Source organism: Oryctolagus cuniculus, chromosome 13 (assembly GCF_051225735.1).
Source record: "Oryctolagus cuniculus isolate XC-2025 breed Fujian yellow rabbit chromosome 13, ASM5122573v1, whole genome shotgun sequence".
NCBI classification, from domain to species: Eukaryota; Metazoa; Chordata; class Mammalia; order Lagomorpha; family Leporidae; genus Oryctolagus; species Oryctolagus cuniculus.
Genome location: NC_142879.1, coordinates 25698404 through 25720484, shown reverse-complemented (window position 1 = coordinate 25720484; position 22081 = coordinate 25698404). Strand labels below are relative to the sequence as shown.

General features: G+C 47.3%; 1 protein-coding gene across 5 annotated transcripts in view; it reads left to right on the top strand.

Moving 5' to 3' along the window:
* Nucleotides 1-22081, top strand: part of KCNH1 (potassium voltage-gated channel subfamily H member 1) — a 377304-nt gene that overhangs the window by 129894 nt on the left and 225329 nt on the right. The window lies entirely within an intron of this gene.

The window sequence follows — 22081 nt, the reverse complement described above, 5'->3', positions numbered from 1 at the left end:
TTGGTCTTGCTATTTTGTTGCAAGAGAGGAGAGGTGGTTTGATCTAACAGTTGAGGATTGTGTAAAAAAAGAATCAAAACAACCAACATGTGTTCAAATTGCTTAATAAAGCAAACGGGTGATCCGTTCTGGTGGAGGTTAGTTAGGGAAGATTCCTTGGAGTGAGCTTAGAATTTGATCTTAAAGGGACGCGTGTTTGGCACAGCAGTTATGACGGCACTTGGGAGTCCTACATCTTGTGTCGGAATGTCTGGTTTGAGCTTATATCCTTATATCCTGATTCTGATCCAGCTTCCTGTTGATGCACACCCTGGGAGGAAGAAGATGATGGCTCAAATACATGGGTTCCTCCAACCCGCATGGCAGGCCCAGATGGAGTTCCTGGCCCAGCCTGTTTTTGTGGGTGTTTGTTTAGGGATTGAACTAGCAGATAGAATAGCACTCTTATCTTCAAATTCAGCAAAGTTGCAGGATACAAAGTCAATGTACAAAAGTCAGTGTATTGTTAGCTACCAATAGCAAATCATCTGAAAAAAGAAATTGAGACAGCAATCCCATTTTTAGTAGCTAAAAAAATAAAGTAACTGGAAATAAATTTAGTCAAAGAGGTAAAACAGCTCCACAATGAATCTATAAATCATTGTTGAAAGAAATTGAGGACACAAAACAATGGAATGACATCCCATGTTCATTGATTGGAAGAATCAATATTGTTAAAATGTGTATACTATCCAGGTATTTACAGACTTAATGCAATTCTTATTAATGCTGTTATTCACAGAACTAGAAAGAAAGGCACTAAAATTTGCATGAAAGCACCACAGACCCTGAATGATCAAAGCAACTTTGAACAAAAAGAACAAAGCAAGAAGCAGTGCACTACCTGATGTACATAGACTATAGTCCTACAGTCACTAAAACCCACAGACCAGTGGGACAGAATAGAGACGCTAGAAGTACAGCCAGTCATCTACAGCCCACTGATCTTTGACAAATACGCGAAGAACATACACTGGAAAAATGAGTCTTTGCAATGTGCTAGGAAAACTGGACATACACATTCAGAAGAATGAAACAAGACCGCTATCTTTCATCACAAAAGTCAGCTAAATGTGAGACTCAAAACTTTGAGGCTATTAGAAGAAAACAGAGGCCGGCGCCATGGCTCACTAGGCTAATCCTCCGCCTTGCGGCCCCGGCACACCGGGTTCTAGTCCTGGTTGGGGCACCGGATTCTGTCCTGGTTGCCCCTCTTCCAGGCCAGCTCTCTGCTGTGGCCCGGGAGTGCAGTGGAGGATGGCCCAAGTGCTTGGGCCCTGCACCCCATGGGAGACCAGGAGAAGCACCTGGCTCCTGCCATCGGATCAGCGCGGTGCGCCGGCCTCAGCGTGCTGGCCGCGGCGGCCATTGGAGGGTGAACCAACAGCAAAGGAAGACCTTTCTCTCTGTCTCTCTTTCACTGTCCACTCTGCCTGTCAAAAAAAAAAAAAAAAAAAAAAACCAGGGAAAACATTCCAGGACACTGGGATGGGGAAGGATTCTCTAGATCAGATGCTCAAAGCGCAGGAAATAAAAATAGACAAATGGGATTTCATCAAACTAAAGACCTCTTGGTACAGCAAAGGAAACAATGACGTGCAGAATGGGAGAAAATATTTCCAAGCTATATATTATATTATCCAAGCTATATATTTGACCAGGGGTTAATATCCAGAACTCATTACAAAAACCAATCCAATTAAAAATGGGGAATAGGCATAAATGGACATCTCATAAAATCATACAAATGGCCAACATGTACAAGAAAAAATGTTCCATATCACTAATTGGGGAAATGCAAATCAAAATCACATATCACTCCATTAACATTATCTATGATCAAAGACAAATGACTACAAATGTTGGCAAGGATATGGAGAAGCAGAAACCCTGTACACTGTTGGGAATGTAAGTCTGTGGAGTATAGTATGGAGGTCCCTCAACAATTAGAAATAGAATTACCCTGTGGTCCATCAAACCCAGCCCTGGGAATATATCCAAGGTAAGTGAAATCACTGTTGAAGAGACATCTGCACTCACATGTTTATCACAGCACTGTTCACAATAGCCAGGAAATGGAAGCAACAGAAGTGTCTGTCCACCAATAAATGGAAAAAGAAAATGCACATATATACAATGGAATGTTACTCAACCATAAAGGGAAGAAATCTTGTCATGGATGGCTCTGGCGGGCAGTATGTTAAGTGAACTGGCCAAGCACAGAGACAGATATCACATGACCTTCCTCCTATGTGGAGTCTTAAAAAATGGTGATCTCATAAAAGTTAACAATATAATTGTGGTTACCAGAGGCTAGGGAGGGATTGGGAAAGATTGATAGGTGCTGGGTTATAGCTTAGATAGGTTATAGCTAGATAGTGAGGAGTTCTGTTTTTTTTTTTTTTTTTTAAAGATTTTATTTATTTTATCTGAGAGGTGGAGTTACAGAGTGAGAGGGAGAGACAGAGAGAAAGGTCTTGCTTCCGTTGGTTCGCTCCCCAAATGGCTGCCATTGCTGGAGCTGCACCAATCCAAAGCCAGGAGCCAGGCGCTTCTTCTCAGTCTCCCATGTGGATGCAGGGACCCAAGGACTTGAGCCATCTTCTACTGCTTTCCCAGGCCATAGCAGAGAGCTAGATCGGAAGTGGAACAGCAAGGACTAGAACCAGCACCCATATGGGATGCTAGCACTGCAGGTGGAGGATTAATTTACTTCGCCATAGTGCCAGCCCCGGAGTTCTGGGTTATATTGCATAGTAGGGTGAAGGCAGACCATGTTAATTTACTGTGTAGTCTCTACAAAAAAAAAAAAAAAAAAACACCCTAAAAGAATTTTTCAATGTTTTCACTATAATGTTAAGTGCTTGAAAAGATGATAAATATTTATCATGATTGGAGATTGCACAGTGGATATGTTGATCCCAACATATTGTACCCCATAAACACATTCAGTTCTTATATGTCTATTAAATATTTTAAATAAAGATTTAAAAATTTTAGATTTGAAGAAACTTGTAAGTTTCAGGCTGACAGGGTTAAGATAGTAGGAACTTGAAATGCCAAAGCTGAGGGATAAGCAAATCCTGTGCTGGGGTCTCCAAGCTGAGAATAAGGCTGTGACAGCTTGTTGTGGGACATGGGTGTGCAGAGGATGTGAGAGGCAATTGATCCATTTTTGAATATGAGCTTGATCAGTTTTGATTGGCTCTAGTGGACCCCTGGGGAATTCATGGTGTCTTCCTTTCCCCCTTTAAATATAAAATTATTTAATCTTGTTAAAGAAAATCATAAGCATTGCTCAGTGCACATCATATTCACCCGGGGGTGGGGGGGTCAGTCAGTAAACTGTGACCTGTAGACCAAACCTGCCTCCCCCTATGTAGCCCAAGAGCCAAGAAGAGTTGCAAGACTTTTACATAGTTGAGGAAAGTTGAATATTTTGAGACATGTATGATGATGTCATGAATGATAGAAATTCAAAGTTTAGTGTCCGTGAGTAAAGTTGTCTTAGAACACAGGCCTGGCCCTTCACTTCCATAGGGCTGCTCTTGGGCTACCATGGCGGAGTTGAGTAGTTGTGACAGCGACTGTGTGGCCACCACAGCCTGAAATATTTGCTGTCTGGCCCTTCACAGAACAAGTTGTCTGATCCTGTGCTAGCCCAGGAATTGCTCATTTCTGCCCATTTCCTTGTGACCTTGATCTAAAAACGTACGCATGACTTACGTAGACATACACATCTTTGTATACAGCTTTTCTTACTGAGTCAGTTTTTCTGTAATAGTCATTAAAATTTTAATGAGTTTGTAAAGTGCCTTAGTGCGTAAAAAATGTTTTGTATCTATTATCTTGTTTTATTATCAGAACAAGTTGAGATAAGAGGGAGTGCTCCTACCTCATGGAACTTTGAAAGCGAGCAAGTGATGTGCCCGAGATCACCCACGTTGTGAGCAAGTAAAGCCGGGGTCTCTGATCCTGAATCCCTTGTTCATTGTACTTGACTGACAATGACATAATACTTGACCAAGTCAGCATATGCTATTTTCAAGTTTTATTTGAAAGACAAATAGAAATCAAAGAGATGGAGAGAGAGGGAGAGGGAGAAAAATACTGTAGCTGGGGCTGGGCCATGCTGAGGCTAGGACCCAGGAACTCAGTCTGGGTCTCTCACATGAATGGCGGGGTCCTGGCTACTTGAACTCATGCCACCTCTCAGGGTGTGCATGAGCTGGAAGCTGGAGTTGGAAATGGAGCTGGGTCTCGCACCCCGGCACCACACTAGGAGCTGTGGACACCCTGAGTGGCAGCCCCCTTACTGTGCCAGATGTCCAACCCAGTGTGTGTTCTTAGTGAACAGTTTCTCTGAGTTTGTAGGCTGTTCATTGTTCCTTTTTTTTAACCAGTGGGTGTCTCCGTGAATATCATTCATATGCCTGATTGACTTCTGTTTTATTTGTTTTGAGGGATAGAATTTAGATTTAATGGCTGCTTTGACCCAGTGGTATGAATGGGCTGAGGGGGATAACGTTAGGGCAGGTGGTCTCGCCCTGGCTTAGAGGGCGATCTGATTTCCAAAGTCTTTTAGGAATTATATGGGTGCCTATTAGTGCCAGGAATAGGTGGATCTTGGGACTTTGGTGTTGACATGAACAGAGTTGGTGCCCTTGAAGCTGAGAGTGACGGGCGGGACACTGAAGGGACAAGAACTTTAGCTGTGATGTCGCACGCACAGTGATTGGGTTCCCAACAGGACGTGTGTTGGATACTTGGGAGTAGGATCACTCTGGGAGGTCAAGGAAGACTTTTAAGATGAAGGGGAAGGAGGGAGCTGGCCATGGGAACAGGGAACAGAACAGTGCGACGAGGCATCATTTTGGGCCCTGGGCCCCGCCAGTATGTGGGAGCACGCCACACCTGAAGATGGGCGTTGTCGGGTGGCTGGAGTGTGGGCGTGTAAAAAGGCAAGGGAAGCAGTAAGCGCTGAAGCAGTAGCGGTGAAGACAGGGTGTGTGTGTGTGTGTGTGTGTGTGTGTGTATGTGTGTGACCAGCCAGGTGGAGAGCAGGCTCCGGCCTGGGGCCACGGTGCTGTTTCTCGCGAGGCATGGATGCCCCAGAGAACGCTGTGCTGTGTCTTTTTGCTGCTGCAGTTGGAGGAGTAATAAAGGAGTTTCCAAATGCAGAAGTGTCCCAGCGACTGCCCGTCTCACAGACACGTACCCTGGCTTTTGTCACTGAATGGAGCCGACGGAAAAGGACTTCTGATTCTGAAACAGGGTTTCTGCCTCCAGGCTCCTGGTCCCCCTCGGGCAGGTGGGGTGCGCTCCCAGCCTTCCAGCACATGCTGAGTGTCCTGGGGCTCTTTTCTGGCTCAGCGGTCCCCGAGTGCCCCAAGAAAGTGCTCACCAGGCTTCAGGCCACCAGGAATGTGCCCTGGACCAGCAGGAGATGGCAAAGCTGGCCTTCAGGGTCCAACTCCTCCAAGACATTGGCCGGCTGTCATTTCGTGAAGACCCGCCTCAGTCTCTCTCACGGTGGGACTTTGCAACTGAGACCCAGTGGGTGCAGCTCCACTGGCCATGTCTGGGTGCTGAGGATGGAACAGGGCAGGGGTGTAGGGTCTGTGGGGCTCAGGGTTTTGATTTTAAATTGGGTGTCAGGGAAGTCCTCCTTGGGGGAATGAAACATTGAGAAGTGATCCCAAGGAGGAGAGTGAGGAATAATGGGGATGTTATAGCCCAGATGTTGCAGGCAGAGGCCCTGGGGTGAGAAGCTGGCTGGCATATTTGGGGAATGACCAAAGTTCTCTGTGCCTGCAGAGCACTGAGTGAGTGAGGAGAGTGGTAGGGAAGAAGGTTGGAGACCTGGATCAGGACAGGGAGCTGTGTAGGATGCAAAGGGACTCCCAACTGTGGGAAAATGGAGTTCAGAGAGAAATTTGATTTGGTGTGAAACCCATACACGGTTTTTCATAGTAAGGAGTCATATAAGACTCCTTATATGCATGGATTCTGTTTTTTTTTTTTAAACAACAAAATAGACATGTTTTAATTCCATTTCCTGTGAACCTTGTTTGTGGGTCTTCCAGGCCCGTGGTAGGACTTTAGCTTTCATCCCAGGAGGAAGCCAATGGAAGGCTGGCCTGTTACGACCCTTCCTCCAGCCCCCGTCCCGGCCTCCTGGGCTCATTGACTTGGGCAGCCTGAATCTGGCTGTGCCTCTCCCTTACTTTGTCCTCTTGGGCAGGTGTCATAACCTCGCTGTGCTTGGCCTTCTTTGTCAAATGGGATGAAGAGTAGTTCCTGTCTTAGAGAAGTTACACGAATTTGAATGAAGTCATGCTTACACCATGCAGTACCTGGCACATGGAAAATGCTGAGTAAGAGTCTGTTAAAAACAAATGCGTGAAAAGTACCAGAGCCCAGAGAGGCAGCTATTTGGACACCAATGTTTATAGCAGCAAATAGTAGCCAAGACATAGAAACAACTCAGGTGTCCATCAGCAGATGAATGGACAAATGGGGGGGGGGGCGCACATGGGAGGGGATAGTTCATTCATAAAAAGGAATGAAATGCAGACAGAAGCTACAACACAGATGAACTTGGAACATGGTAGCAATAAGCAAAGGGAGCCAGACACAAAAGGGCAGATGGTGTGTGAGTCCATTTATATGAACTTCCTAAACTGGACAAATTCCTACAGACAGAAAGCGGGCTAGAGGTTATGGGGCTGGGGAAGGGAGGAGTTGTTTATTAGACATGGTGTGTCACTTTGAAATGACAAAGTAGTTCTGGGTGAGCATGGTGGTGAAGGTTGCATAACAGTGTGACTGTCCTTAGGGGCACTGAACTATCCACCTAAACATGGTAAACTGTATGTATACAGGAGTACTTTGCCAAAAAGTGTGTGGAAATGTGCGTTAGGAAAAAACTGCATGGATTTCAAAATCTGTTGCAGCAAGTCCACTCTCCACGGACATTCTGAAGTCCCCTCGTACGCAGGCTGGCTTCTTTGAGACTCAGCCACGTGGAATCTGTTTTAAAACATTTTTAAAAATTGATTTTAGAGACAGAGACAGAGCTGGTTCCCATTCACTGGCTCACTCCTGCAAATGCTTGTTTGTACGAGCTGGGGCTGGGCCAGGTGGGAGCCAGGTGGGAGCGGGGAGCTCCATTCAGGTCTCCCATGTAGAGGGCAGGGTGCATATTAGCAGGGAGCTGGAATCAGAAGCAGCACTGGGCCTCAAACTCGGGCACTTTCATATGGGAGGTGAGCATTCCAAGTAGAGTCTGAACCGCTGTGCCAGACGCCCACCCCATCGTGCAATAATTTAAAGGGCAGTTTGTGAAGAAATCAGAAAGCCAGGTCTGTGTCTCAGCTTTGTCATTTGCTGCTCTGTGTTTGGAATGAACCTTCCTTGCACCTCTGTTTCCTTAGCTGTAAAATGCAGGGTGCGGGCTCGGTCGTCCTCGGGGTCCCTTCCTGATCCAAAGCCCTGTGGTCCCTGAACTGTGCCAAGGCTTCTGTCCTCCATGTGGAGCTGGGCTGTTTCACCTGCTCTCTGGCCCCGGGAGCTGTGGCTCTGCCTGCAGGGGGGGCTGTCTTCTGGACCAATATGGGACCTGTGTCCTAGCATCACCAGGAAGAGATGGAAATTACTGACCATAAACACATCACGACTTCACATACCTTCTGAAAATCATACCACTGCCACACTCATCTGTGGAACTGTTGAGTTTACCTGTCCCCCGAAAATGTCCACGTCAATTGTTTTGCCGTGGCCTCTTATCGCTCTGTGTGCCAGATACGAGCTGGGGGACCTGCAGCCTGGACCCAGTGAGGACACCGACGTGGGGGCTGCTCTCATCCCCTCTCGGGGCGTCAGTGGCCTTGTTTGCAGCCGGGCTGAGCATGGTGGGGGTCTTGGAATGGCCCCTGCATTTTTATTTCAGAGGGAACTGATTTGTACAAAGTGGTAATGACAGCTGAAGCCAACTGCCTGGGCCCGGGCTTGGTGTGTGTGGGAACCTGTCACTACTAAAACCCCTTGGAATGTAGGCCACCTTTTTCTCCTCCCTTAAAGATATTTCGTTGTTCTGATTTTTTTTTTTTTTATGTATTTGAAAGGAAGAGAGCAGGTGCAAGGGCTCACACCTGTCTACTGGTTCACTCCCCAAATGCTCACAATAGCTAGGGCAGGACCAAGCTGAAGCCAGGAGCCAGGAACTCCATCCTGATCTTGTGCATGAGTAGTGGGGACCCAGGTAATTGAGCCATTACCCGTTGCCTCCCAGGGTGCATAGTAGCAGGAAGCTGGGTTGTAAGCAGAGCTGGGACTTGAAATAGACACTGGGATTTGGGATGTGGGAGTGCCAAGTGGCAGCCCAGGCCGCCTTCTAAGAGACGAGCAAAAATCTCCACAAATATAGCTGGGACCAGATCTTACTGTTTTTGTGGCATTGGTCTTTTGAGAATGGAAAGAACATCTTCTTTTTATTCTACCATTGCTTTTTAGCAATTCTTTTCAGCGGTACTTGCTGTGTATGCAGACTGCTCACTGCTTAGAATGAGACAAGACTCGGCAATTCTTTCCTACCATGGTCAGGCTGACTTAGGCAGAGAACTTTCCGACCAAATGGGGGAAAACAGTAGACTGATTTGGCTTGTGTCTCTGGCACAGCCATAGCGTGTGATTTCACTGCTTGTTTGTAAAGATCTGATTGTAACCAACACACAACTTTTTCCAGCTGCTGGATGTGTGAACTCATGGCTTCCAACAGTGGATTCGTAAAAACTCCTTATATCCTTGTAAAATGGAGAGGATTATAGTATTTATCCGCAGGATAGCTGTGAGAATGGAGATAATTTATGTAAGAATACAAGCACTGGCTGGCAGATTACAAGCGCTTAATCAATGATTGGTGGGGCCGGTGTTGTGGCACAGAGAGTTAAGCTGCCATTTAGGTTATTCCTGTTCCATATCAGAATGCTGCTTCCAGGCCCAGCTACTCCACTTCCCATCCAGCTCCCTGTTAGTGCACCTGGGAATGGCAGGTGATGGCTCAAGTACTCGAGTCCCTGATACCCACGTGGAACAGCTGCCTCCTGGCTTTGGCCTGGCCCAGCCCTGGCTGTGGTGGCCATTGGGAAGTGAACCAGTGGATGGAAGATCTCTCCTTTTCCCTCTCCCTCTCCCTCTCCCTGTCTGCCTTGCAAATAAATAAATAAAAGCTTTTAAAAATTATTATTTACTGTTACTTTGCAGGATTGAGTTGACAGTCAAGGTCCTTATACAATGTTTCCATTAAAGTAAGCTATTATGTTATTTTAGGAATTTCTTATCTTTATAGTCAAAGAAGTAGTAGATCTTTAAAGCAGAATACATAGGTATAAATTGTACTCTGTTTACATTATTTCCAAAAACCCTTGATTTTTTTCCTGTTCATATCAGGTACAATCAATTTTTACATACCCATGGGCTCTGTGTGCCAGGGTCCCCACATACTTTCCTGCAGGTTCCTCAGCTGGTAGTGGGAAACGCTGGATCAAACTCTGCGTGGCTCACAACTTCTCAGAGTGGTGACATTATTCTCTCTCCTTACTTACCCTCAGTCAGAAGTGACTTCTGATAACTCGGTTCCTGTGTCGTCTTCTCACTAAGAGGAAATGAGTTTTCTCTTTTGACTTGATTTTTCCAGCAGGAGGGACAGGTGGCCACCAGTCGAGTACCAACACCTCATGCTTTTATGAGCATTAATCAGTGTACAGGCATTTCCTCCACTGTATGGGTTAAGAATGCAACTCGCAGATGCCACAGAGCTGGTGGCAGGCCGGGCGCTGAGCCTGTGGCCTGAACTTAGACTGAATCCCACCTGTGACTTGGGTGCACGCCTGGGACAGCTCCTGGCAGCCTGATTCTCTTGGTTCCCCAGAGTTGTACTTATTACTGTAGTCCACACAGAAGGATGAACATCTCCTACATCGAGAAACACTTGAACTACCTGTTCAGGGAGATGTGTGGAGATGTGTCCCCGCAGGCTGGTGGTGGGAGAGTGGACTCTGTGTAGTCTGGTGCTTCATGTGATAGAAGAGTCCAGAACAGTTGGACTCTTCACTGCTCCATTCTCATGGCTGCACTGCGAGGAGGAGTGGCCCGCCGGCTCCAACTGTGCTTGTGAGCAGTGCGAGGGGCAAGTGCTGACCCTCCTCCTGTGGAAGGGGCCCTGTTTCCTCGCGCAGAGGAATCCCTGAGCAATGCCCTCACCGTCTTCCTGAGGGGCTTCTGTCCCACCCTGTTCCTTTCCTACTTTATGGAGAAGGGTCGTGGGGCCGAGGCTACCCCTTGGCCCTCTCCATGGGAGCCTCTTGTGGTTTCCCTGTGCCCAGTGGCTCGCCAAGCTCCATTCGCGAGGGTTTCCTGCCCCTCCGTCCCCTGACCTTAGGCTTAGGTTTGCTTAGCGTGGGTGAGCTGGTCCCTGAGCACAGGAATGGTTTGCACACCTCCCCAGCTGTCCTAGGTGCTTGGGCTATGGACTCGTGCTGGTTCCCCCAGCTCAGGGAGCCTTTCATACATCTAGTTGGGTTGCTTGAGCTTCCCCCCGGTGCTGCTCTGCCCTCTTGTTACCTGCAGTGGGCCTAAAGCTACAAATCCTGATGCTTGATGGGAGACTATGCATTTGGGGGATTCCTGCCTCCCCCCCCCCCTTTTTTTCTAAAGATTTCTTCCTTTGAAAAGCTGTGTGATGGAGAAGGGGAGAGAGTGTCCATCTTCTGATTCACTCTCCAAATGCCAGCAACAGCTGGGGCTGGACCAAGCTGCAGCCAGGAGCCAGGAACTCCATCCGGGTCTCCCACATGGTTGGCCATCATCCACTGCTGTCCCAGGCATGTTACCAGGAAGCTGGATTGGAAGCAGAGCAGCCTGGACTTGAACCAGCACCCATCTGGGATGCCGGCGTCATAGGCTGTGGCTTAACCCACTGAGCTGTAAAGGTTGCCCCTGGGGCTTTCACTTTCATACTCGGAGTTTGGTCTTAGATAAAGATGAGACTAGAGTGTGTTAAGTTTGGGGAGGGGAGCGTTTGTGTCTTTTAAGGCCAAATCTGCACAGGTGGTTACCTGTGCCTCTCCTGGGCCTTAGATGGAGAGTGTTATGCTCTGCCTCCACACTCTGTTGACTCTTACTGGGCAAGGTGGTGTTTTGCATTTGTGATCCATGCACCAGTACCCTACTCAGGCCCTGGCATGAACCTCATGACAACACTGGGGTTCTCACTAGGCCAGCCCCTGAAGTGCTGTCCTTTCGGAGGACAAATGAAGGGCTTGGCTAACTTTGCTTCAGGGTCAGAGCTGCAGGATACATGGTCCTGTTGCTTGCTTCCTTACTGGAGAAAATACATTCTAGGATGCTTAAATTCATTTCACCTCCTAAGAGGCACAAACTCTGGGGTCAGTGTTCTGGGGAGATGTAGATGTAGCTTTTTGATTTTCTTTGGCCAATGATAAAGATTTCAGCTTTGGGAGTCTTTAGAAGGGGAAGGAGCCTGATGGTACAGTATCAGGACTGAACACCTGGCGTATTTCATGGTTTGAGATGTAAACAACAAGGAAGTGGATGGTTTTAAGTAACATTTCTAAACTTCCTTCAGTGATTGTTTTCTGTGGAGTGTACAGATGTGCCTTTTGGATACATTATTGGATTAAACAAATAGAAGGTTGCAAACAATCCCCTTGTTGGTTAAAAACTTCCCTTCTACTCGGAAACCACATCCTTTCCTTGAGTTTGGCCACCAGACCTGTTAAAGGAACTCGGAGAAAGTTCCCCTTCTGCACAGCCACGGGCGTAGGGGACCCCTGCTCACCCGTGCTTGCGATGTTTTCTTTGAGGCCAGACGGTAGGCAGCGTGAGGGCAGGGAGTTGCTGCTGCTGCTTTTTGTATCGCTGGTAGCTCGTGGCCATGTCTTCCTATCCTAGGTTTTCAGGAAATGAGCGCAGAATTGAATTAAATAAGCCGAAAGTAAAATGTTGAAACAATGGAAGGGAAACAAATTATATTTAAGCTTCAGTGAGTAACTTCCAATAAAACCTGGTAAGGCAATTTATTCCATTATGCAGCTGCAATGGCCCTGCCGGTCTCGGAGTGGTAGCATCTTCATGGAACATTTATTCTTGAAGGCATCTCTGTTTTAATGACAACAAGCAAGCCGAGCTCTGTCAATAAGGTAGTGAATTCCCTGTAGCAGTCTGCTGGGTTTACTGTCATCACAGCACCTCCTTGTGAGTAAGTCACTCCCCAGACACTGAGGAAGCATAAGTAGGAAGCTGGAATTCTCAGAATGGATGTTAAGGGTTGGGGGGCGGGGTCTGTGGAGCGAAGGCGTAAGAGCATATGTTCGGGAATTTGTTGATCTAGATTCAAATTCCAGCTCCGCCACTTGCTACCTGGGCAGTGCTGGAAAATGCTGCCGTGTGCCTGTTTCTTGATCTGTAAATTGGATCTGTAGTCCACTTACCTGAAGGGATGGCGAGGATTAGTGAGATAGTGGGTGCAAAGTCTCTGCTGTGCCCAGCACTGAAGATGCCCTCAGTGATGTTAACGGTTGCTCTCACTGACAGTGCTTCCCGGCCTCGAGGGTCTGCCAGCCTATAATAGACGCAGCGCCATTCCCGCCTCGGGACTTCCTGCGCTGGCTGAGCCCTCTGAGTGGCACACGCCTCCCTCATTTATCTCGGGACTCGCGTTCTTGTCTCGGTTGGGCCATTGCTTAAATCGCGGAGTTTCTTCAGAGCCTCATGGAACCCTGACCCCCATCGCTGGCAGTCTGACAGCCCTTATTTTCAGTCCTGGCTATTTTTCATCTTATCATGGAAGATAACATTTGTTCTCCTTATTTATTTTATTATCTGTCCCTTCCTTAAGTGAGAATTCCAGAAGCATGAGGATTTTTATCGAGTTTGTCTCTGGTCAGTTATCAGTGCTTGGATGCTTGGAAGTATGTGTGTCTCATAGAAGGTGCTCAGTAAGTATTTGATGAAGAGATGAATGAAGGACCATTCGCTGGCGCCTAGGGGAGGGTGAGCTCATCTTTGCTTGTGGGTATCAAGGGGGGCTTCACAGAGAGGTGGCTGTGTTGAATGTTAGCTCAATAGTTCTCAATCTTTGTCCCATTAAGATGCAAGTGAAAGGTTATATTCCTGTGTGCGACATTTGATTCACTATCCGACACACTGCTGTGTCTATATTCCTTCCTTTATAGGGTGATAGAGCCAATTCCAATTCCAATGAGTGATGCTAGTATTGGGATAAGGTTGGACTTCCATTAGTATTTATTTAATTTATTTGAAAGAGAGCTACCATCCACTGGTTCACTCAGCAAATGTTGTAAAAGCTGGGGCTGCACTAAGCGAAAAAGTCAAGGACTGGAAACACAGTCCACGCCTCCGTGTGGGTGGCCAAGGTCCAGCTACTTGAACCGTCGCCTGCTGCCTCCCAGGGTACATGTTAGCAGGTAGTTGGAATTGGAAGCAGAGATGGGACTTGAACCCAGGTACTCTGAGAAATACAAGCGTCCCACATGCAGTCTTAAGCAGTAGGCCACACTGCCATCTCGCTGATATTTTTAAAAGATAAACTATTTGCATACTTTATACAGAGGTTTATTTTAGTAATAGATAGGTCGTGACTCATCACTGGGGTGTTGAGAAATGTGGGGAGGATGGCTAGCAGTTTGCCAGGCAGCCAAGAAGGGACCATGCTTGAGATAGGCACAGCATAAATGAAAACATGAGGGGGCTGGCATTGTGGCGTAGCCATGTGGGTACTGGTTCGAATCCCAGCATGCACTGGGAAGGTGTAGTTCCCAGAGAGGGTAAATAACTTGCTCAGTCGAGTTGAAACAGATTCATCAAGTTGCAGTTTGAGGGCAATTTGCCTGCAGTGCCAGCATCTTATACGGGTGCTGGTTCAAGTCCCAGCTGCTTCACTTCTGATCCAGCTCCCTGCTAATGCTCCTGGGAGAGCAGTGGAAGACAGTCCCTGCACCCATGTGGGAGATCTAGAAGAAGCTCCTGGCTTCAGCTTGGCCCAGCCCTGGCTTTTGTGGCCATTTGAGGGAGTAAACCAGTGGATGGAAAATCTCTTCCTATCTCTCTCTCTTTCTGTCTCTCCCTCTCTGTAACTCTGCTTTTCAAGTAAATAAAATAAATCTTAGAAAAGTAAAAAGCCTGAGGGCATGGTGTGATTGTGGAGCCACAAATAACTTGGTATGATTAGAGCAGTGAGGAATGAGGCTGTGGAGGAACAAATAACAAAGGCCTTTGCTTACCAAAAGGACGGAATTTAGTCCAGAAGACAGTGGGAGATGTTGCCTACTGGTTCAAAGTAGGGTTGTGTTATATATTTAAAACTTCCATGTAATTTTTTAAAGAAGATTTATTTGAAAGGCAGAGTTAAACAGGGACACAAACATACACATGGGGGTGGGAGGGGAGGGGAGAGAGAGAGAGGTCGATCTTCCTTCCTCTGGTTCACTCCCCAGATGGCTGCAATAACCAAGGCTGGACCAGACTGAAGCCAGGAGCTTCATCTGGACCCCCACGTGGGTGAAGGGAACAAAACATTTGGGCTATCTTCAGCTGCTCTGCTAGGCACATTATTAGGGAGCTGGCTTGGAAGTGGAGGAGCAGGAATCGAACCGGCACCCATATGGGATGCCAGAAAACAGGTGGTGGCTTAACCCGCTATACCACAGCACTGGTCCCTATGTAATTATTTTTATAGCATAACTTAAAACCTAATAAGCAGTAACTTACATGGTATAATGTTCAAAAAGTTTATATTGTGAGGTTTCTGTTCCTGGGATGACCAATATTTCTGTTAATACATAGGTAAGAAAATACGTCCATTTCCTATTTTTATCCAAATGGCAGCAATGGGACCCATTGCATACCAATGTGCATAACCTTAATGTTCTTAACAGATTGTTCACTTTAGATGGTGACACCTGGTCTTCCACGCAGGAGATTGTAGACTGGAGAACATTCTCCAGGTTGAATAGTAGAGTTGGGCTGAGGGTTAGTCCTGCCAGTGTCATGGATGTGCCAGCAATAAAGCCAAGGGACACTGCAGTGACATGCCCATCCGGGTCTTAAGGCCAGGAGGAGTAGGTGGATTGAAAGGATAGATGTACAGGTCGTTAGTGAATCGATGGTGATTAAAGCCACATTAATGGCTGCAGGTGCCCAGGGGAAGGGCGTGTATCGAGATGAGAAGAAGGTCGGGAACAGTGTTAGGGAGCTGTTAGCTGCCGTGGCAGCCAAGCAAGGAAAACCTGCTGTAGTATTTCAGGTTCAAATCTGGCTAATGGAAGGAAGGTTGTAGATACTCGGATTTTTTTGGAAAGCCCAGGAAATTATTTGGAACCTGCAGCCAGGAACATTGCCCGAAAGCATAGTGCAGAACCAGAGACGTGATTATGTACTGCCGCCGCTGGACGTGGATCTGCGACGTGCACTGCTGACATCACCAAATGTGGACCTGGACACAGGGCGCTGCTTCCAGAACTGCTGGGCACTGGAAATGGTGCCAAGCTGGAGTAGACAGGGCCAGGAAGTTCAGTGACTGGTGTCTGATGGGTCAGTTCTAGGTCATATGCTCACGCTTTAGCTGTGTGGGGGCCTGCATAAGCAAGCCTCCTGTCTTGATCAGTTTTCTAGTGGAAAACAGGCTCAACCTTGTGGAGGCGGCAATTCCCAAACACAGAAAGACACAAAGGACACTGTGTGGCTGTGCTGAATGTCAAAGTCCACTGTATGTGATGGTTGGGTGTCATTGGTGACCCTAAGTATGGTAGATTCTGGAACGTGTTGGGAGTGGGTCTCTGAGTGCAGTGGATTAGGAAATGGGTGGTGATGAGGAAGCTGAGCCACCATGTTTCAGGAAAGGAGCAGGAGGAAGTTCAGGACAAGTGTGGCAGGAGGGCAAGGAGTGAAGTGATGAGGAAGGGGGGCGGGTACTCAAAGTGGTGTAAGCAACACAGATTCTAGTACTGTGGGGGAGAAGTGGAATCTGGAGTTGATGGATACATAGGATGGGGGTGTTAAGAGAAAGGGGCTAGAAAGGACAGGGAGTTTTGTCATAGTATAGAATGCTGGTGTGTAAGACTGCAGATTGGACTAGTTTCCATCGGAGATGGGGGTAAGTGGCCATTTTTGGCAATGAAGTGGCCAAAGAAAAGAGCGTCGAATGACTTTTCCCCAAGAATGTTAACGTTTCCAACGCTGATAGCAGGAGTTGGGCTAGAGAACCGGCACAGACTCAAGGGAGCAAGGGAGGGGTCAGGAAGCTGATAAATAAGATAACTCCTGAAAACATTAAGCCCAGGCTCTAACATTTTTGTAGTTCAATAGATATTGCCCATCAGTAGTCAGATAGCAGGAATGGGGTGGTCATATTGCTGATGGCATGAATCTTAAAAAAAATTTTTTTTAATTCCAAATAGCATGAGTCTGGAGGATGCAAGTGTGGAGTTTATAAACTCCCTACTTTTTGCTGTAGAACATAAAGGAGATAAATGGGGAAAAGCAAAGTGCTGGGAGAGAAGTTTCTGCTAAAATGAGAAGGAGGTGGGAACACTCCTGACGCTATCCAGGCTGGGGATTCCTCTCCCGTGAAGCTGGGTTCCAGAGGACTTGGAGGAAAGCGTGGAAAGATACCTTCAGCTGGAGGGGCATATGGGTCATGAGAAATGTGTGGTTGAAAATAAGATGGAAACTTATTTTTAAAAATTTCCCTTATTTGAAAGGCAGAGAGAAAGAGAGAGAGGGAGAAAGCAAGCGCTCATATACGTGGATTCACTCCCCAAGTGCCTATGACAGATGAGGCTGGGTCACCCAAAGCCAGAAGCTCAGAACTCAATGTCAGGTCTCCCCTGTGGGTGGCAGGGACCCAAGAACTTGAGCTGTTGCTACTGCCTCCAGGGTGTGCATCAGCAGGAAGCTAGAATGAGAAGCTGAGCCAAACCTTGAGCCTAGTCACTCCAGCGTGGGATACAGGCATCCCAGACGGTGTCTGAACTGCTCTGCCAAACACCCACCCCTCAGAGAGACAATTTTTTTAAAAGGTTATCAGAATTTTCTGTGGGTGTCGTCGTGTTCATGTAGACTCGAGGGTTTGGTGGAACTATCTAAGAACCTGAAGGGCTGAGCAGTTCTTCAGTAACAGATATCAATCTGTGACTTTTTTGTTTCAGGCATAGACATGGAAATAAAAGAATTGAAGAGAGAAATAGTGAATCTGGTTAGATGAGAAGGTAACGGAGAGGCAGATTTAAGGGAACGATTTCTTCGCCTGGGTGACCAGGTGAAACCTGATTGCTCGCACATCAATGAGTCTGATAATTGAGATGTCCATTTCAATTTGAACCGCCTCCGTATCATTCTGGGGTCAACAAGATGTGCAAAGCCTCCCTCCAGCCCTAGTTGTTGGCATTTAAGGATGAAGCTCACCAATCCAGGCTGTCACTGTTCTTTCATCCCTGTTGGCCCAACTTGGAATCCCTTCATTCTCTGTAATTTCAAGAGTGTGATAAAGAACTCTGGGGAGCTATTTGAAAAGTGAAGTGGGTTTTCTGATGGAAGAAGTCTCTGGGGAAATGTGATTCTCTACCATATGGTACTGTCATGTTTTTAGTGTACTCAACAGTCTGGAGTATTTTGTCTTATTTATCCCATCAAGTGAACCTAAGGCAAGTAAGGAAAAGAAACAAATTAATGGCTTGACAAGGGTTTTAAACAGTTAGAATTCCAGCTGTTAATGCAACAACCGTGTAATAGGGAATCAGTGTACACATAGATAACACAATGGAAAAACACTTCATGTTGTTTCAGAGTCTCCAAAAATGAGGAGGAATCCTCTGATCATTCATTCAGACTCCTCAGTGTAGCTTAGAACATGTTCCAGACCCTTTGAGCTTACCTGGGTGTATTTGTTTCCAAGGGCTGTGGCAACAGATGACCACCCACTGAGTGGCTTAGTCCAGCAGAAGTTCCTCCTCTCAGGGTTCTGGAGTAAGGAAGTCTGCAATGAAGGTGTCAACAGGGCATGGGGAAAACCTCTTACATGCCTTGGGCTTAGGTGCTGGTGTTGCTGGCAGTCCTTGGCCCACAGCCACATCTATGCGTCTGCACTGTGGTGCTCTTTCTCTGTGTCCATGTCTTGTCTGTCTTTTTTTTTTTTTTTTTTTGACAGGCAGAGTGGACAGTGAGAGAGAGAGAGAGGAAGGTCTTCCTTTTGCTGTTGGTTCACCCTCCAATGGCCGCCTGCGGGAGAGCTGGACTGGAAGAGGGGCAACCGGGATAGAATCCGGCGCCCCGACTGGGACTAGAACCCGGTGTGCCGGCGCCGCAAGGCGGAGGATTAGCCTATTGAGCCATGGCACCAGCCCATGCCTTGTCTCTTTGACAAGGCTACCAATCATTGCTGGATTAAAGACACTTGTCTTAATTATGTCCCACAGCAGCCCTATTTCCAAAGGAGGTTACTGTCTGAGGTTCTGCAGGGGACACAGATGTGGGGTGGAGACTACTTAACCTGATAGGGAGGGTTTCTAAAATGAATAACACGTGATTCTTCCTTCAGGAAGATACAGTTCCTTTTGTCGAGGAAATGGGCACAGGAAACTATAAGGCAAGGCAATGGTCAAGGGGTAGTGGATACAGGAGGAGTCAGAGATTTGTTGTGACTCCTGGGTACTCATGGAAGGCTTTGGGGTTGAGGTGGGACAAGTGTGAAGAAGGGCTAGTAGGCCACCTGGCAGAAATAAGAGAGCTGGGCGTTCTGAGCTGAGGACTTGATCTGAACAGGCACAGAGGTGCACCTGTGCACCCACCATGGGAGATGCTTGACAGAACTGGAGTGTGTAGGTGCAGGACACTATGACCTTTGGTGGTGGTTGCATGGATTATGGGAGAAGGCAGGAAGGATGCATAAGGAGGAGATAAGAATGGTGGTGGGATCCCCCAGAGTTCACCTCCATGGATGACTGCCACTGAGAGTGATCAGGGGTGGGGGTGGTGGGTGTGGTCACAGAGAGGCTACCTGGTCATTCCTTCCAGGGGCTCTGAAGACATTGCCGAGTGCAGTGGAGTTGCACTAGGTGATAGCTATGTTCCCTCTCTACTTTCCAGTTCTGTATTTAAAAAATTTTTAATTTCTTATTTGACAGAGAGGGTGCTCTCATCCACTGGTCACTGCCCAAAAGCCTGCACACAGCCAGAGTTGGACCAGGGCCAAAGCCAGGAACACAGCTCAGGTCTGCCAGTGAGTGCAGGAATTCAATTCCTTGGGCCATTGCCATGGGCCTTCCAGGGTCTACACTAACAGGAGCTGGAATCCGGAGCCAGAATCAAGGATCCCACCTTGGCTGTAGGAAGTGGATATCTGAACTTCTAGTCTGAACACCTGTTCACTGTTCCAGGGCTATTAGGTAGAAAATATCTTCTCACTAGTCACAGCTCGTCTCTCTCATAGTTATTACGCGTTTGCTTTCTTCCTTGTGAGCGCTTTCCAATGCCAGGCACTGGAGGTACACTAGTGAATGAGAAGGCCCAGACAGCTCCTCCTGAGAGTTTTAGCACGCAAAGGACAAGGCAGGTTCTCCAGGAATGCTGCTTTGAATGGACTCTGAGCAAGGACGAATGACAAGGCAGTTCCTCCTCCCTGGGTATTAAGCTACTTTTGAGTAGAACTGCTTTAAAAGTTGATTTCAAAGACTTCCATATGAGGAGTGGAGAGTAGGTGGCTGCCTACAGGGCTTTTGATTTCTGAGTCATCAGAAAAACTCCTTTGCCTCCCAAAATATCTCCCTCATCCAGACTGTGGGTACTTTTGATTCCACTATGGGCGATTGGTTTCCCAAGGTTTTTCCTTTTGTTAGAATGCAAATGTCCTGTGAGGAGACACTACCCACCCTACTCCCCCTCCCCCCCCTTCCGCCATCATTTTTTTGCACCTCAATCTGGGACATTGCCTCAGCCTTTTGTGCCTAGCAGGTGTTTGAGAAAAGTGTGTAGAGGGAAAAAGACACCCAAGGGAGGAATGTTGGGCAGGCCAGAGGCAACCCTGGCCAAAGTCGACAGTTTGGATGAAGCTGACCTGGGCATGTTTTCAGTTGGCTTAGAAAAAAACCATTTAAAAATATTGATTTATTTAAGAGGGAGGGGGAGGGGAGAGGGAGAGGGAGAAGACAAGGACGATCACCTCATCTGCTGGTTCACTCCCCAGATGGCTGTAATAGTTGGGATGTGCCAAGCTGACGCCAGAGCCAGGAGCTTCATCTGGGTCTCCCGCATGGGTGCAAGGGCTCAAGCACTCAGTCATCTTCTGCTTTCCCAGGCACATTAGCAGGGAGCTGGTTTAGAAGTGGAGCAGCTGCACTTGAACGGGCGCCCATATGGGATGCTGGTGTCACAGGCAGCAGCTTATGTGCTGCCCCACAATGCCGGCCTCTAGAAAAACCTGCTACTATGCTTGCATCCAGGCACTTGTTAGACAAGAAATAATTATTTGTGGTGTAAAGTTTTATGGCTATGAAACTGTTGTTTATTTTAGTTTTGAAAGCACAGTAAATCTCACCCCTCTCATCCTCGCCGCAACAGAATAATCTGTGTGGCAGCCTGATTTGTGGTCTGTGTAGACGAGACTGTGCTGCATAGGAGGTTTATGTGTTCATGTGACAGGAGATCTCTGACAGCGCAGGTGAATGCTGGCTACTGCCACGAGCATCCCGCAGACGCTCTGAGTGGCTGCTCTCACATTTACACCACAACCCAGTTGGAGTTGCCTTGCGGGCTGGGGTTTGGGGGTGTGTGGTCCACACAGTCTCTCCACACTGTACTTTCCCCGTCTTCAGCACATGGCCTCAAGGTCCCAACAGTCTTACTCTGGAAGGCATGCCTGGAGAGAGGGGAGGCATGCTGACTTTGAGCTTAGCCTGGGTGTGACACATGTTCTATCTCGCACTCCATTGGCAAGAACCAGTCCAGAGACGCGCCCCCATGGCAGGAGCCTGGGAAACTGGACTTAGCCGTGGGCTGGGGGAGAGAAGACAGCCCTGATGGTTCCCTTACACAGGCTCGCCAGAGTGCATTTCTACTCTTTCCTTCTCTCTGTGACATAACTTGTCCCTTGGGGGTTTGTCATTGTGGAGACAGTGGATAAGCGAGTTAGCACTGACCTGGAAACACTTGAACGTCTAGAAGAGTGAGCAGCCGTTCCATCAGCTTGGGGAAGGCTGTCGGCCTTCCTTGGAATTTTGCTATGTGAGGGAGGATGAAGTCTGGACTCAAAGCAATGTCTCTGCTTTGTCTGTTTGCTTCATAATGAAGTAGGAAGAAGCTAATGGAAATTTCCTTGCGAACATCTTGGAGTCAGAACAGGAATTTTGGAATTCTGAGTGGTATGGCTTCTGCGATAGGTTTCAGCTCCCTTTGGAGATGGGAAGTATGTTAGCATTTGGAGATGGTTCAGAGAGATTGTGGTACATCCCTTTGCTTGTCTAGTTAAAGGAAATGAGAGATAATTAATTGACTTAAATTAATAGCAAGTTAGTGACTCCTGTGGCTCTGAGACTCCCTTCTCTGTGTTTCTACTGATTTTCTTTCCACTACCACAGTGCCATTCCCCAGAAAACCACTGTTTGGAGAACTGACCTGACCTGACCTGGCGGGGTCTGTGAACCCTGGCAAGATCAGAGCTTCCTCCTAGCTCTCACGTTCCTTCATTGATTATGTTTAAGTAGGTGGTATGAGAGATCTTCAAAAAGTTCTTGGAAAATGCATAGTGTGGAAAGACTATGCATGGACTTAGAAAACCTTTTTTGCTAAAACGAGCTGCTTTTAATTCCATTTTTACTATAGCCAAGTATAATCTGCAGCCTGACAAAAGTGATTCAGCCTTCCAAGAATGTACAGCACCCCTGAGAAAACAGAATCTCAGTTCTTTATTCTGTTTAGTGATTTCCTTAATTGACTTTATGTTTAACTG